Here is a 5,691-nt window from a genome sequence, read left to right as displayed (position 1 = left end):
TTCATGGTATAAAGAGAGCCACTAGGAACCAGATACCCTCTTCTTCCCTGGCTGGCAGTCTTTTGACACAAGTACAAAATGGGAGTCCTATTTCAACTTGGCATCATTTTTGCCTCCATTTTGTGTGAAAGCAAAGGGCTCCCAGGAGGTCAAGGAAAGTTTTGATGAGGGCAACTGCGTGGATGTAAATGGGAAAAAATCCATTTGCAAAACCTGACATCCGTATTGTATTTCTATTATGGTTGTATTAGATGTGGCGATGATGTCTTTTATTCCTACACATGCTCCAGGAATGAAGTATAAAAGAAAGCTGACAAGCTCCAAAGTAAATTGGTGGGGATGCTTTTTACTGTCTCATAAGGAAATGGTATTGCTGTAGGTCATCTAATTTACAGATTTTTCTGTCATCATCTGCTCTTGAATTCAAAGCACAAAGGCCGGGGTGAGAGCATTAATGACATACAGAGGTGAGAGCATTAATGACACACAGCGATTCAATGGATAAAACCAAAGGGGAAGCATGCAAGTCAATTAGCAGCACAACTCGGCGATGGCAGCAGCCAGCCCTCCAAGACAGAAGTTTCCAAGAATGATTATTACAGTGCACAAGAGCTAGGGATTTCAGCTCAGCAAAAGGAAAGCATACTAGACTCAGACACAGAAAGAGAACTTGCTGTCATCACCCGCTTATGTGCATTTTAAGGGTAATATAAATATTAATGCCTTCCAGCATTTTTTTAATGTACCTACGCTTTTTAATGGGACAGGCGTTATTTAGGTACAGGGAGGAGCTCAGTGCTATTGCACGGCAATGCAATATTAATGAGAGTAATATATAGTGTTCTAAGCCCTTCCCTCTTCCCCAAGGAAAGAGCTAACAGATCTTTCTGCAAGCTTTGGAGAAATGACGACTACTATGCAGTGCAACCACCACAGGTGAGCCACAGTGAGTGTTAGAGCCACTATTTCAGTTGAAGCCAATGTTCTCTTCAAGTCAAAGTGAATGCATGAACCCGCGTGCTCTGTGCTTCTCAAGGAAGAACTCATCTTGGACCACGTTTTCAAGACATGTCAAGATACAGTGAGAAACCCTACATCCAGGGTTTTTTCTACTTAGCCGTAGGCCCCTGATACACCTAAATTAGGAGAAGGATCACTCTAGGGTTTCAATAGAGAGATAATGGCACCCTTAAAGAGTGACTGAAATCAAGATGGGTGGAAGTACTCCCTGGAGAGGCCTTTCTGTCTTCTAGAGATCATAGAGGGAATCTAAAGCAACTGCATTACTGTCCCAGTACCTAATGTACTGGGAAGTTTGATGGGATGAATTGGTACCTTAGAAGTATATGAAAAGTGCCTCAGAAAGTTAAGAAGAAGATGATGCACCTCCTTAGATTATTTATAAAATTGATTCCTACCTGCTTCTTTAGGCACCTAATAAGTTGGCAAATCCGAACTTCTAGCTATACAAATGAGGACAGCATAAGGAAGCTTCCAGGAAATCCTATTACACATTATAACTTGTCTGGCTTCATTTAGGCTCTGTCAGCAGTGGAATTATCACATTACAGTGGCTCAGTGGCTGGCAAAGAAAAGGGCATCATGAAGGGACTCAGAAATGAAATGTCTCCAGATTAGCGATTATCTTCATTGACTCATTGAGTTTGAAGCCAAAAGCACACTCAGTTAATCTAAGCTTCCACACACTGAGTGAGCAGATGTATAGACGATATGCAGATGTGTTTGTTGTAAATGCTGTGGAAGGAACATGAATAAATGGATACTTGGATTTTCTATATGGAGATCCCTTGCTGGCTCCAAATGTCTGAGGTGTTGTCAAATGCCAGCTGGCAGGTCCCAATCCTTGCTGAACATGAGGGATGGGCATTTTTAACTTTTTTGACCGTACTGGCCTAATGCTTTGATTCAGCACAGATGCCTATCAATAGGAACAGTCACAGGGAAGGCAACGCCTGAAGTAGACAGCTTTTATGCACTGAATTAGGACTATTAGATCTCAAACTGTGCTAGTTCTGAGGGAACATGAACTCTCTTGATATGCCTTAAACTTTGTAAGTGCCTGTTCTGCAATAATTTATTCTCTTACTTATATTACAGTAGGGCCTGGCTGAGACCAAACCCCACTGTGTAGGGTACCACACAAAACACAGCAGGAAGAATTCACATCCTACAGATCTAACATTCTTCTGAAGGTTTGTAGCTTTTTCAGAGTCGAGTGACACTTGAACAAAGAATGTCTGAAATATTGCCTTAACTCTTATGTCTTTGGCTGAAATAATTTCTTTGAAGACATGGATGTTGGCTGAATGTTATTGCCGAGCTGCAAACCAGGCAGCGCACCTTGAAAAACTGACACAGCTGGCAATAAAACTACAGTGAAACCACAATCCCTGAAATCACTCTATCTGCTTTTCTTGCTTGAGTGGTTTTGGAAAACAGCTTTCTGCTTTGGAGCCAACTTATCAACCTGTTCAAAATAAGTAAACAGCACGGTATCTGCTGAGTTGGTCTCAGAGATGGGTTGTATTAACCCTTTTTGTACCATGTCTGTTCAATGATAAGGTACTGGAGGAAGGGCTGCCTCGTGGTTTGCATACATACAGAGCACAGAGATGCCCAAGCCTCTGTAATTACTGTGATACAAATGACAACAGAACTCTCCATTTCTGGTTGTTGTTAGATCATGGGTCAAATCATGTAAAGAGCTTTTAGTGTTCACTCGGAAGCCTTTTTCATATAGATGAGGTTTTCAGCAATTGATCCACAACACACTGTGAAAGTCAGTTCCATATTGGCTCCATGCCTGGAGCTTGATTGTTCCCATCACTGGTTTCTGGTGAATGCTTTCTGCAAGGTACATAGAAATTGTCAAGTAATTGTCTCTTAAGCTTTTGTACATGCAAAGAATATACAATATGGAGAGCATTATCCTCTCTACATTTATCAACTACTGCACAAATAGGCGCTGTCTGGAGTATTCTTCACTACATTTTAATTAAGGGCTGTCTCTTCCAGTGCTGGCCCAACACATCAATATAGAGGAAATACCTTCAGTGCTTCAAATAGAAATCTTTACAATTTTCATTTTGATGGCATTTTATAGCAACCTGCAAGCACTTCCAGACTTGACACAGTAAGGAAACAAAAGGCGATAACATTTCTGCTTTGACTCAAATCCAATATGATCATAGCAAAGTTTAGGCTGCCAGCCCCTGTAGCAATGTTGTGCTATCATGTCAGTGGCGATAGAAGGGATGTCTCTTCCTTCAACCTAGGCATATACTTCCATCCTTTGTAGCCTTTCTATAAGAGGGGAATCTAGGTGTGGGCTGCAAGGGAACTGCTCTGTATGCCAGTCAGATTCATATCTGGAACATTTCAGCTTGATATGCAATCTATAGTTTTGCTTAGACAAAGAAGATTATCCTGCATATTGTTTCATGCGCCTGCCTCTTTCTACTAACTCTGCAAGTTGAATGCTGATGCAAGGTGCTGCATTCTCCACTCTTCCTCTTGCAGGCCATGGGCCTAAAACATTTCTGCGTCAATGTCCGTGTATGTGCAAGATAAATATCCAGTCTCAGAAGTGACAGAGCAGTGGTTTGAAAAGAAGGAGAATTAAGTAAGAAAAATCATTCAGGAGAACTAAATACAAAGGGGCAGATGAAGGGAGACACTTCTGAGGCAGACTTTACTGGCCTTTATCTTGTTCTGATGGGAGATAATTTGCTTCTGGCTTCTCTTAGCAACAACAAATGGCACTACGCTGTGTGGCGGCCCTCGTACTGAAACTTGGTCAGAGGATCTCAGGGGGAATATATAGCTTGGCAGAAATTACTCTTAGCAAAGAATTCAGAGTACCTGGGTTTGGGTGTGTAGAATGCGCTGGCCCTCTTTCAGGACCGTTTCTGAAAAGTAGCTGTGAGATTTTCTATTTTCACTCAGAGGAAACCAGAACACCTCAGGACTGTATAGCAGAGCTCAGCTGTAGAAATAAACCACTATCAGTCAAGAAGCTCTACCCTTAGCCAGAGCTCCAGCTGCTTACTCAAAAGGCATGCAGAGGGAGATGCAGATATTGGAGTCTCTCCCTATAAAAAAAACAGTAGTCAAACACAAACACTTCCTATGCATTTCAGTGTAGCTAGTACACAGCACAATAACTCTTAGGAAACAACTAGTCACCATGACAGATAGTCAACCTCCATCTTGTGACAAGGTGTTTAATGTCTGACTGATGGAAGAGAAGGGAAAAAATATGGGGGCCTAATGCAAAACCTTCTAGAGACACAATGACTTCCATTTATTCTAGTGTTTGGCAGGCTGGGTTTAAGAGGGCAAGCTCAATATGCATTTGAAGACAAGACAGAGCAGGGTCTTCAGAGCAAGATGAGGGAATTGACTTTTAACTTACCAGTTCCAGTGAGCTTTTAGAACGAAATTAAGCAAAACAGATGCCCCCTCATCAACAGTTCTCCCAAAGTCAACTCCTGCCCTAAGTCTAAATCTTCATTAATAAGCAGCATGAAACTGAAGCTTTCTTACCTAGGTTCAAATATAATGATAGACTAGAATATAGCTCAGGAGCTTCTGTGGTGGTGGCCACTGGGCTATGGCCTGGCTACAGGAGGTGTAGATCTGTTTCACCACATTGGCCCAGATTTTCGAAGTGACTAAGTCTTACTGTCCCTGTGCTTTAGTCCCTTCAATGAAAACAGAGTGTAACTACTCTTTTGGTTTCTCCCTCTTCCCTTGCCATGGCCTTCTTTTGGCTATGAGTGTAAATCCTCTCCTTTGTGCATGTAGAACTGTCTTTAAATGCTAATGGAATAGTACAGCCAATGTAAAGGTGAGAGTCAGAGCCTAGATAATTCCAAGGAAACACTCCCACTGATGATGGCTGGCTGTCAGGCCCAAACACAGTTCTTAGTGGAAAACAGAGATGTGTTGTGCAAGTTTTTTTTCTTCTTCCTCTTCAGAATGGCTGTGATGAGACAGGAACTTTTCTGCAAGTTGCAAGGGACCTAGCCCATCCCTGATAATCCTGTGCTTTTCAAAACTGCCTACAAATAAAAGTGAAATACAAAACGCAGTTCCTGCCAAACAGGCCACATGGCTTTCTAGTAGCGTGACCTGCAGGGATGTCTGATAAGCACGTGGTCTTTCTCCTGCCAGCTTGTTTTTAATCAGATCCAAACAATAGAAGCTGACAATGAAATCCCAGAGTCTCACCCAGAAAGTTCCTCAGCTTTTGGCTGGACTTTTTGTTTGTCTGTTGTTCTGGGTGCACTCTGCAATCTGCTGCCTGGCCTCGCAGCAGGAAGCCGCAGACAGCATCTGATTTGCGTGTACCTCTCCAGACTGTTTCCTCTGAAGACATCATTTCATTGCAGAAGCATACTGAGGTGTCTGGAGTGCTCCACGAACCACAGGCCAGAAGGAGGAAAAAGAGAGGAATCATGGTTTCAGGTATAGGTCAAGAAGAAACATCTTGCAGCTCTGCCACAGCTTCTCATGCACTAGGGCAAGTCTCTCTCTTGCTGTCAGTATGCTAGAGCTAATCAGGCATTGTTCTGCTTAAAGGCAAGTCCCATTTTCAAAAGCAATTTAGGCTTTTCTCAGTTCTGAAGCCTTAGCCCACAGATTTTCCTAAGACACAGATGTCTAAGT

This window comes from Larus michahellis, chromosome 6 (genome assembly GCF_964199755.1).
Source record: "Larus michahellis chromosome 6, bLarMic1.1, whole genome shotgun sequence".
In the NCBI taxonomy this organism is placed as follows: domain Eukaryota; kingdom Metazoa; phylum Chordata; class Aves; order Charadriiformes; family Laridae; genus Larus; species Larus michahellis.
Note: the sequence above shows the minus strand (reverse complement) of the source record.